The sequence below is a fragment of the Etheostoma cragini genome, chromosome 4 (genome assembly GCF_013103735.1).
Source record: "Etheostoma cragini isolate CJK2018 chromosome 4, CSU_Ecrag_1.0, whole genome shotgun sequence".
NCBI lineage: Eukaryota > Metazoa > Chordata > Actinopteri > Perciformes > Percidae > Etheostoma > Etheostoma cragini.
The window spans coordinates 3,642,884-3,655,448 of record NC_048410.1 but is presented as its reverse complement, the minus strand read 5'-3'; the positions used below and the strand labels follow the sequence as shown (position 1 = coordinate 3,655,448).

The following is a 12,565-nucleotide window of genomic DNA, read 5'->3' as shown; positions in this document are numbered from 1 at the left end:
TGTGTGTGTGTGTGTGTGTGTGTGTGTGTGTGTGTGTGTGTGTGTGACAGTCCTTGCCTAAGGGCAAACATTTTTGTTTCTACAATATCATTATACCAAATCTTCATTGTTTTCCCTTGGTTCACAGGGAGTTGCATGCTCATTTTATGCAGAATTTAAAGTAATTTCAACCAGCTGCCTTTGTAAGTGTATTTACTGAGTTGTGTGAGCAAATCACGATTAGAGTGGCATCCGTTGAGATGTCACTGTGTCAACTAAGCGGTATATTGGGCTTGTCTCACTATTGTTCCCATCCAGTAAACTGACACCTCAATCACCTTTTGTCCTCCCATAACAGGTCCCATTGTGTTTGAGAGACTGGTTCAGTTGCTTTGGAAAACGTTTACAACTTTGTTAGCGATCAAATGATGTAATGATCATTTCTGGAAATAGAGTGGTTTTGTATGGCAGAGCAATGGAATGCTGAACTCATCTAGCAGGTCAGGAGCTCTTGAATGATTGACAGTTTCATCAAACTGACACTCAACATTGCACAGGTGCATCTCTTGATTAAGATTTCAACATATCTGAAATTAACACAATAGATTTGGGATTACTAAACAGGTCTACGGGGAACAGGTCTGGTTCCCCAGGGGTCAGAGGCCAGAGCCTCTGTTTGGAGTTACTGTATCACTTTCCGTTAGCAAATCTTTACCCTTTTTATTCTAACCTTTATTTTGTCAGTTCTAACCTTTTATTTGATCAGGTAAGGCCCCTTGAGCACTGCCACCCTCCCTTAGGAAGCCAACGCTGCATCTCATCCCCCTTATTTGTTAGCTCCTTGACTCTTCGGTCCTCAGCTGAACAGGAAGTTGTTCTCTCCTTGCTTGGAGAAGGCCGTCTCAAAGCTCTTATTTCTGCTCCGAGGACCGAGCATCGAGGAGGGATCACAGAGGAGCTATAGGCGGGGATACACGGAGCCGCCTTCCTGGAAGCGGTGCCGCTGAAGGAGTTGCTAACTCCGCCCACAAAAATGACATCTCATCCCTCCAAAACACATCTGCACGATGCCTCTCAGAATGGACAGACAGTCTAGCTAGCTGGATTTACCCTGCAGAGATCTGAGGACCAGGTAACCATAGTCCTCAGAAATCAGCCGGAGTTTAGAATTCCAAATACAAAGGAAGTGTAAGGTAACAGACGTCCGATGGTAAAAAACTACATACGGTGGAATTACCAGGGGCAACGGGACAATACCGAATGTGGAATGTCTTGGAAATAGACTCAATCTCCCTGGTTAGTGTAAGCTAACCATGGAGCTAACTGATGCTCTGTTTTCAGCCCACTATACCTGTTAGCTCTGCCCCAGTCTCCTAAATCCTCTCTCTTTGTGATCCACTGATCAGCAGTATCAAGTCCGTATGAGCATTGGCGCTTTTTTTCTTTTCTTCACCCTCCCCGATGCTACACATCTTTTTTCTTGGCCTTTGGTGACTGACTGTGGGGAAGATTATTGACCCTTCCTCCACCATAAATAACCATATTATATTATATTCACACACAAGATGAGTAGTATTAAATCGTAAAGTTTAATAATGATGAGATGTTGCAATTATTAAATAAAACAAAACATTAAAAATGCGTTACCCGGAGTATAGTTTGGAGAAATTTGAGTCCACGTTGCCACTTTTTTGTGGCTTTTTATGAGATTCTTGGAAGGTTTTTTTTCCTGAAATTTTGTTCACTTTTTTTATCTGAAATTTTGTTCACTTTTTTCAACATTTTGGCAATTGTTTAGCTTTTTTTGGACCACTGTGACACTTTTTTAAACCTCTTTGATGCTTTTTCCCCCTGTTTTTGGTTCTTTTTTTAGAGAGAACTTAACCATTCAGAGTATTTATGAAACAGGTTCTTTAAAACTAGTCAGTAGGATTGTCAGCAACACATTTCATGTTCTTTACACAGAAGATGAGCTGCTGTCCTCCAGTTGGAGGGTTAGAGTTCCTTGCTGCAGAAAAAGGTGTTTATTCCCGTGTGTATTAAGCTCTTAAATAGCTGCAGATAAAAGCCAGGCCTTGTGTTGACGATGGGAATTTGATTCGGGTTATTGTTGTGATCTCTCCCCTGACACAATTTATCTATTTCTTGAGTAATGTTTAACTATATGCACTGCGTGACACCACGTTGTGTTTTACACACCGTAACGGTCATGTTGGGCCCTATGTGTCGTTGTTACTTTAACCCTCATGTTGTCCTTGGGTCAAAGTGAACCGTTTTCCTATATCAACGTTCTTTTTAATTCCCCAAAAAACATGATTGATTCCACACAACGCTCTTTAGAAAGTACAAATCTCTACTTTCATTAATTTTGGGGCGTCTTATTCAATTTTATAGCATTTGAAGAAACAGAATTGAAGTGGTTTTGAAATAGTATATAGAGTGAAAGTTGACATATTCCAGTCTGTGTTTATCCATCAACATCCGTTCCATTAATTAATTTTTAAAAAATCCTAATTTCTGCTTCTCTAACTCAAACATCAGGTATAATTTCCTATAAATGAGGTTCATTGACCATAAATTCCCAAAATAACTGTAAAGTAAATAAGTTTGTGTTATGTAGTGTAAAATGTCAAAAAAAAGTGACACAGTGTTGAAAACTGGGACAAGACATGTAAGAAAAAGTTAAAAACATTGATAAAAAGCGTCAACAAAAGTGGTGATTTTCGGGAAGACAGCACTCGGGTTAAGACCGACCCAGTTTTCAGTTTCCCGTCCAGTGCCCACGTCGTTTAAATAGCATATGCCCCTGGGGCAATCTCTGCACCCGTGAGCGTGCAGGTGTTACAGGGAGGTGTGATCAGGTGATCTTGTTGTATTGCTGTCTTGAGTGAGCGGAAAGTGATCGCCAGTTGAATAGTAAAATGTACCTAGGCTCATGCACTGCATGCACACACTATGCCTGTTACTCATACACAGGGACGTGCAGCAGCACATGGGTAAAAGGTCACAAATACAAATATTACAAAGTGAAATAATTTCATGATATGATGAGCAGATCCGTTTCTTCTCCTGAAAGTCGCTCCATCATAACAGCAACGCGCCAAGGTACAAATGCACCTGGCTTTGAAAGGGAATGGGAGACGACACTCTGATTGATTTATTGCATGTTAAGCCCAAAACACACCTATGACACTAAATGCAACCCTTTGGAACCATGTGCCATTAAACTAGCAAAAGTGGATTTGAAAATGCTCTAAACGCACCTGCTTCACCCCGTGTGCTTAGATCATTACAATCAGGCCCATTATGGTTTGTTGTACATGTTGTCTGTGTTTTTATTTATATTTCACTGCTGCAGTATTGGTTATGTGCCCAAGACACATTTCGTACATTGTGAGACAATAAATTTGGTCTTAATCTTGAACTTGACTATAAATAACCATATTTTATTACACTCACACCCAACAGAAGTAGTATTGAAGTATATAAAAGGCAGAGGCTGAACTTTTCCTATCATGACGTTTAACAGCAAACCGTAACTCGTAAATCTTAACCTTCTGACCCCCCTTCCAGATAAAAAGCGACCTACCACCAGAACTACCAGCCTTACTCACTGTGTCCTCTCCTACAGGCTTCTGCAAACATTGTCTATGACAAACAGCACGGAGGTGAGAGCTATCCACAAAACAAACAGACACTTTCTTAAGCAAAATACAAATCCTATTTACAGATAATCTCACCACAAGCCGTGTGTGCACTTCAGCAGTGTATGGGTGCATGACAGACCACACAGAACCAATAAAAGGTAATAGCCCTGCACAGCCAGCAGTTTGCACACGCTCACACACACACATTCTGCTCAACATGCAAGAGAGTGGGATTGATTTTTTTTGCATGTTCACATTAGATATTAAATCTAATGTTAACCACCATCACTGTCTAATTATCTTACCACATGCATTGCAAATACCGCAGCTCATAACCAGAACCTCACATTTACAAAAGAGTCAAGCAGAATGCCAAGTACACCACACACAGCCAGCCGCAAGACAAACTGGTCTATCAGTATGACACACACACACACATACACACACAAAATCACTTGGAGATTGTAATTATATCCACAGCCATTGTGCAGGTCTGGTCGTTAAAATCAACATTTGATTAATAGCGCATAGGTTGTGGGTGAGAAGTCATACATTTATGTTATTACATTCTCTAAAATGTGAACATAGCAGAGCGGCTGTGTTCACATTAATTAGGAGAGAGGCTGTGCGCATTAAAGCTTGAAAAAACAGGATCATAAGTTAATTATTTTAGAAGCTAAAGAGCACGGAAACATTTACAATCACTGAAATGAGCCATCTCATTGTTGAAGAAAACACACATATCAATAAAATCCATAATATACACACAAGACATAATGAAAAAAAGCATAATCTTGGTCAATTTTGAAATCCCGATTATTTAATTACTCATCGACTTTTGGAAAGATGTCAGAATCAGTTTAACATTTTTAACAAATTAACAGTGAACACACCTTGAACTGGGAAATTCTTCTTCATATGTTTCCCATTTTTTTCATTTACACTAAGAAATAATGGTGTATTAGCATCATACATACAGGTCTATTTTTGTTTTTCAAATTTGGTATTGCATGATTTGTGCTCCGACAACTTTAGTCCGCCAAGGAGGATGGTTTTGGGAGATTAGAGTCTATGTTGTCACTTTATTTTTGACAATAGATGCTTTTTAGGAGTCCAAATCAGCGAGAACCTTTCTTGGATATTAAATTCCAACTCCCACGCGAAGCAGGCACAACAACGCCTGTACTTCCCGAAGAAGCTGAGGAGCATTTCCCAAAACGCTGACCAATTTCTACTGTTGCACCACTCTGAGCATTTTGACCAACACAAGCCAAGCTCAATAGAGAGAGTGGATCGGTCTGGGGAGTCTGCTCTGTCTTTTCTCTGCACAAGAGGCATGCACCAACGGGCACAGTTCAAATGACTCTGTACGCAATTGGAAAATCTTCAACCAATCAGTCCAGCAATCTGGGGGATGTAGAAGCGTTCGGTGGCTGCTACGTTGAATGTAATGCCCTTTAATTATGCTATTTGCACAAGAACTTCAACTTATTCTATTTTTACTATGGCATTACTTTCGTCTATCATCTGAGCCTGTACCTAATCTTTTAATCTGGCAGTGTATCTATGTTGTATGTACATTTCATTACATATGCACCTGCACATTGTTACCAATGACAATAAAGTTGAACTGATTAGATTTTTTCATTTTTCTTTTTGACGTTTTAGAATATTTTTTCCTGGAACTTCTTGATGCTTTCTTTCCGTGACACTGTTTTCAACCTCTTGGATACTTTTCCCCATGTTTTTGTTGTTGAGGTACACACATAATATCCAACAAGACAAACTTAGAGTTAACTTGCAAAACATCATGGGCAAAATAATCGTTTTTCTCGATTCTGTTCTTCTGTTTTCTGTTTATTCATGATCGTTATTACTTACCTCACAACTATTCAATGTGCAGGTAATACTTTCTCTTTCACTTTTATCGAGTACCGGCCCACTGGTTTGTGTGGATCCGGCACATTCCTTCTTCTGTTAAAACTAGACTTTTAATTTCCCAGGCTCTGGTGCTGGTTGTAAGGTTCCATTGTTATGTTCAAGTATAAAGTTAATCACGCCTAAATAGAGTGCATAATTACCTGGTCTCCACAAGATCTTGTGAATAGTTTAGTGAACACTGAAATGTGGGCGTATTTTCACTTTCCACTGAAGTAAAACTTTGATCCTTTGTCAAAGTTTAGTTAATTAATGCTTAATGTTTTTTTCATCTGGATTGTGTGATATGCTTGACCTTTTGAACTGCGAAATATAACATCTTTCACTCACCGACAAAAGTAGTGAAAATACCAATAGAATTTAAAATTAAATCCTCATTTATATATACCATCAGATATAACCATTTAAAGTTGCTTTTTCTTCCCCTGTTGGCAAAATTCACTTAAAATAATATTTGACACGTCGCCCTTGTTTTAAACCTCCCCTCCTCTTTCATAAATGTCATCCAAAAATTAGAACATTGTTATCATAACTGTTATGAAACAATCTGATCTTGATTGTTTTGTTGGGTTTTTTTTCACCTGGCTTGGCTTTTGGAAGTTGACCTGAAAGTAGTTACTAGAGCTCGGAGAACAAAGTGACACAAAGCAGGGTTCGGTTCACAGTGGCCATCAAAGGTTTATAGAGTCACACAAGAATACATATATATATTTTAATTTTTTCCAACAATCGGTGCATTCAATTAAATGACGTGATAGAAGACTTCTCTTTATTAATCATTATGGGATGACTCCTGCAAGGAAACTGAAATTTCCACCATCCGTTTTTACAAGAAATACAGTATAGAAGACAGTATAGAGATAACACTAATAACAGGAATATTAATGATAATAATGATATTAACAATAAGAATATTCGGCTGTAAAAAATAGAAAGATACACAGGAAAGGGGCACGAAAGGAAGGAGGATGGTTCATGCAGATTAATCAGTTTTTGATACATATTTCTGATACGATAAAAAAAAACGGATAAGAGAGGCTTCCCAAAATGTGACGTTACAGATTCCACATGTTTTTGCATGTGAGCATCCCTCCCCCCATCCAGCTTGCTCCTTTGTTTCCTGTAAGAGAGGCATTGCAGTACTGATAACAACTGATCATATATCATGTGTGTTATGACCGATATGATCGTTACTGTCTCAGGCTCCTGCCAGGAAGTTTACTGCTTTTTATGACCTTTTCTGCCAACACTAAAACTTGTTGCCGACTTTGTAAATGTCCGATCCATGTATGCTAGAAGCTGTCAGAATGACCTTCACACAATGGTAAATGGCTTAACTTGACACGTTTGGATGATCACACGGGCCAAGGCAGCACAAGGTTTAGTTTGTAGCATTAATGATAATTGGTCATTATCATTGGTCATGATAATAGTCTTGCATAGCCAGACCTTCCTCCACAGCGCTGCAGAGGAAGGTCTTGTTAGTTCACACAGCATTATGGAATGGGAGATAAAGTTTTTTTAGTTGTGCAACAAAAAACGTACGGAATATCCGAAATTATTGGAAATTCCGGTGTCACCGGGACTGCACGACCAATGCAGAATGCCAACCTAAAGGCTAAGTGTCATAACCTTGGTCCTGCATTTTTACACGTATGAGAATTTCAAGCCTAACACTAGTTGTCATCTGCAGCACAGCTAGGGTTGAGCTTTCGAGGCCTCGTTTCTGTGACATGTAAATGCCTGTGGTCCTCTGAGATGGACGTTAGAGGCACCCGGAGCAACACCACACTTGGCGCTGGTACAAAAGTACAAAAGAAAGAATATACAAATATACAAAAGAATCTTTGGTGTTGGATCGATTGATATTGAAATCCATGAATATCAATGAATAAGGTATCCGTTGTATAAATGTGTTGCAAAGTTGGTTGTAATCAATGAAAAAACAATGCCATGTGTTGCCAAGTTGTATTACATTTACTAAGAATCACTCTCCTCAACCCCCATCCTTCCAAAAAAAGAAACAAGGTTTGCATTGAATCGTGGGGCAAATTTTGTGATGCAAACCGAATACTGGGTTTGGTGTATCGTTCCAGCCCTAAAAATAATAATACCGGCACAAACTATACTAAACTACAATAATAACATAATGGGATGGAGGACTGTGTGAAAAGGGTAAAATGAGTAAGACGTTAGTTTAATAAGTAACTTTGGAGATAGGCATAATGACTCTCTCATGTGTGTATCCAGTGACAATGCAAATATCCACCCCTCCCTCCCTCCCTGCCTCCCTCCCTCCCTTTTTTTTTTTTCTGGCACAGATTGTGATGTTTCCAGTAAGTTACGTGCTACAGACAGATTCTGGCCTGTTGCCAAATTTACCTGCCGGACAGGTATGTTGACCTAGCAGGAGGAGAGTTGTGTTCTTCTCACCTTACAACTATTATTATTGAGTGAAGATTAAATACCTGATTTAAATACCTGTGTTGGTGCTGTTGAAAGGTCTCTCACTTAAGTTAGGTTTAGCAGGTTCTTTTGAGTGAAAGATTAATACATTCTTGGATCATCAAATGTAGAGAAACCAATGAGACACCAATCAAAAAACATTGCCCGTCTCCGCCCATCACCATCAATCACCTTCCCCGCTGCGGAAACTTTGACACGTGACTTCCTCGCCCACGCGTGACCACATCACTCCCGTCCTCCAGAACATCTACCGGCTCCCTGTTCCCCAACGCATCCGGTTTAAAGTCCTCCTCCTCACAAAGCCCCCCATAACCAGGCTCCGTCCTACCTCACAGACCTGCTCCACCGCCACCATGAGCAATTCCAAGAGCCTTTTTAAAATGAATATATTGAACGGGTGCGAGAATGACTCAATGTGATTGCATTGCGTACTGTTTTGTTCTTGTGGTTATTAAGTCTAGCTTGTATAAGTTATTATTTTGTTTGATTTGACTGAAAAATACAATAATAATGTGTATATGTATGTTTGTATAAATACATATACGGGTAGGCATGTGTATATGTGCCTGTATATATGCAGGTATGTGTAAGTATAAATGTATAAATAAGTGAAGACTTAAAGTGTTTGTATATAACTAAAGTAGAAAAGTAGAAAAAGGGGGTAGGACCAGTTTTTTTTTACATATTCCTACTACGTTTTGAACATGGAAATCTTTATTGGAATCCTTAACGTTAAATTTGTAAAGCTATGTTTTCATTTTGTTTTGTTGGTTTTCTCACTTGAAATGTGCATGTTCTTATTTATGTTTTACTTTTAACATGTTCAAACTAAACTTAATCAAACAAAAAGGAGAAACAAATAATATGTGTAGATGTGGAACTGAACTTAGAAATGAGCCTGCTAGCAAGCAAGCTAACTAACTAGCCAGCCAGGCGGCCAGTTGGTAAAAAGTAACGCCACACTCTTGTCACAGCGTAGAAAAGCACAACGCTTCCTCCAGATGAGTGACAACTTTGTTCTGCTCATTTTCTACAACCAGTGTGGAGCATAAAACACTTTTGACGCTTTTTTCCAATTTTATTTATTATGTTTTGTGTTGTTTTATTGCTTCACCTCCTTTTATTGTACTTACCATGTTTTTCCTGTAAAATGTCTTTAAGCACTTAAATACCGCTATAGAAATAAAATATTTACAATTATTATTATTATTATTATTATCATCATTATTATTATTATTATTATTATTAGTAGTAGTAGTAGTAGTAGTAGTATGATCATAATTATTTCCTTAGTACGGGCCATTTCTGAGACTGTAGATGTTGGGTTTTTAACCCTGTGAATGCTGGATGGCGAGTATTAGGCGCTTCAGGGCTCCTATCGGACAGCATGAGTCACCAGATGCAGTCCTAAGGTGAATACGGATGTGGTGAGAATTTTTTTTATGTCAGTCCCATGTAGTGTTTGGAGTTACTGTGTGGTGGGGTGGGGGGTGGGGGATGCTGGGGTAACTGAGGAGGGCCAGGATGGAGAGAGTGACTAAAAGGGCTGGGAAAATGGTAGGAGAGTTAAACACAGTGGATACAGGTATAAGATGATCATATGGTAAAAATGACACGGAAAATAATGAGGGACCTGGGTCGCCCTCTCCATGGTAATCTGACCGGCAGGGTCATGGAGCGTAGTGGTAGGCTAAGGCCTCCTGTGACACAATGGGATGCTCTCTCTTTCATACCTCAGGCTATTAGACAGCACAACAAGCACTTTAAACGTACATTTTATACGTTTTTATTTTTTATTTTTTATTGTGTTTGTGTATAGTATCATGTTGTAGTGTATTTGTTGTATTGTATTTATTCTCTAGGTTTTACGGGTATGATGGTGGGTGTGAGCACTGTCATTCCATTTTATGGATGACCTAAACTTGACTTGACTTGACAGATGGAGTTCAACTTTTTACTTGGTCCAAACCCACACAATCGACGGACAGACGGCATCTTGGAAGTTTGTGATCGATTCTGTATGGTGAGGAAACCAAGTGGTGTCCCATTTCATAGGGGTATGTTCTCACCACTACCCCTTACCCATTGGTTTCAAGGGCCAATGGGTAGAGGTGAGATGGAGAAATGGGGTTGGCCCTTAGTCCCTGTAGCACGAGGAATTCCCAACAGTAGATTTTTAGAGGGGGGGGGGGAAGATGGAGGCTGGGGGTGTGCCCTTGAACAACTGCCATGCAAACAACAAAACGTTTTTTTTCCCCAGAATGCATTTGTGGTGTATCAGGTATGGCAATGTGAGAATGCCATACTGGTCCAATTATAAGACGACCCCAATTACATGTATTATACAATCTCACGCTTTCTAAAGATATGCAAACTATGTGTGAAGGTGACCTAAATGTCCAGCTGGTGCTGAAAGTGCAAGTAGTTGCCATGTCACCGTGCTTTCAAGCACCACCAACTCTGTGTGGGTCCACAAATTCATTTCACTGTTCCACTTTCTGTTGCATGACCGGGCCCTAAATCTTGGCACCTAAGGAAATTCTTTTACAAAGGACAAGCCATCCAGTTGTTATCAAACCTTGTTATCTCTGACAGACCAGACCTGTTGGACAACTAAGCTGAAACCAAAACCACCATCAGGCGGTCTGTGTCAGTGTCAGTTGGAAGAAGCAGACGGAGGCGTGAACCACAAAGCTAATTTTTGCCGCTAAATCTTGGAACTCTAACAATGGTGTTTTGATAAAGTCTTTAGTCAGCAGGTAACTCACAGCTCTCAAAGGCCATGAGTCATTATGCAGTCACAATGCAATTACACACACACACACACACACACACACAAATACGCACACAGTGCCCTTGCACCATCTATTAACAAAGATTGTCTTTTTTTACTGATGCATGTTGACCTTCACAGAAAAGTGACACGTTAAATGGTTCTTTTGAAAGCTTCAATGCAAGTGATGGGTGTCATAATGCCGTCACGTCTGCAGGCGCCATATGTGAAAGTTAAAAGCTGATATTGTGCAACTCTGGTATTTTGCATGGCAGGGCTTTAATGGTGGTGTTGTTGCTTCATTCATTGCTGCACTTCCATTCAAAGTGCAGGTAATAAAACCTGTCAAATCTAACTTTCTGTCAGATGCACTGAAGCAAAACATAATCACATACTGTCTGTGTCCAAGTTTAAGTTCAGTTCTTTTTCTTTTAAACCATACAAAAATGAAAATCCAATTACTTCTCATAGGAAAAAAAAACATATGGAATTAAAAGATGCAAACGGATAACCAGAAACTCACTTTCTTCACAGACTTTCTATCTCCCTTGTGGAGACTTTCATGTTGGAAGACTAGTGCTAGAAGGTCTTTAGATCTCTAGCTTCAGTGTAATGTTTGTCTTCAGTATAATGTTTCAACTATTATTACTACTATAATAAACAGTGCGACAGAGGCCTGTGGAACAGAAACTAGCCCTGAGGGAGAGTGAGTCTTATGACCTGGAATTTACAAAGTGCTAGTAAGATTTTGTTACCGTCTGTATGGCTTGCCCCCTCTGTGTATGTGTGCTGTGATAATGTGGACTGTGAACCATTTGTTGAGTGTGTTTTAATTTGTTGCAGCTACATTTCAGCATGTTTACATATCAAAAAAGTTCCATACTTGAGCTATCTGCAAAACGTCCACTAACAACAAAGTGTATTCCACTTTATATCACATCATGTTGACAAGAGCATATTTCTGGTGGTTATGGAAGTATATGGTTGTGTCAAGACAACTAAAAATAAGGTTTGGTAAAACTGTGAGTAAAGAAAGAAGAAAGGGCATTTAAGTACAAAAAAATCACTAATGATAACATCCCCAGTTCGCTTCCATGCATTTTTGTGTTTCACCTTTTGTCAATCCAAAAAAGGTGAAAATGCAAAATAAAAGATTTGAAACATTAGATGAACACAACCATAGATTGCTGTTTTCAAAGTCTTATGTAAATAAGGGTTGGACTATATAAAACGTATTCATACCCAAATAATTAAGGTCCCAATTACCTCCTTTGTGCACTTGTAAATCATTCAATAACTTGAGTTATGAGTCATAAGAGCTGGAAGGCCACAAATCCTGTAATCTGACAATACCCATCACGATGACAGTGGGCCTTAAAAAGTCTTAAATTCTCAAGTCTAGTGACCTAGAACAGAATATTGTCACTTTTAGTCAATTTTAATAATTGCATTTACTTTACAAGTACTTTTGTGGCCTTCCATTTCATGTTTGTCATACTCACTACCGGTCTAAAGTTTGGAGTCACTCTCTTTGGAGAAACTTCCATCCCACTCCATTACAGACAGACTACCAGCTGATCTGAGTGGGGGGGCTGATCTTTAATGTAATATCTGCATCGCCCATGATCAGCAACCATTCATCCAATGTTCCAGAGGCTCATTATAGTCACTAATCTGATATCATTTTAACCCTTGTATTATCTTCACTTTCGGGACCCTCTCGTATCCCTCGGGTCAAATTGACCCGTGACTTATTTGGGGT

The 12,565-nt window shown here is 39.3% G+C and overlaps 1 long non-coding RNA gene across 1 annotated transcript; it reads left to right on the top strand.

Annotated features, from left to right (window-relative positions):
• The first annotated feature begins 852 nt into the window (after positions 1 to 852).
• Positions 853 to 9,092, top strand: LOC117942852. Its single transcript, XR_004656233.1, has 3 exons — positions 853 to 976; positions 4,088 to 4,090; positions 9,078 to 9,092. It is a non-coding gene; the product is annotated as an uncharacterized LOC117942852 (long non-coding RNA).
• Positions 9,093 to 12,565: the final 3,473 nt, after the last annotated feature.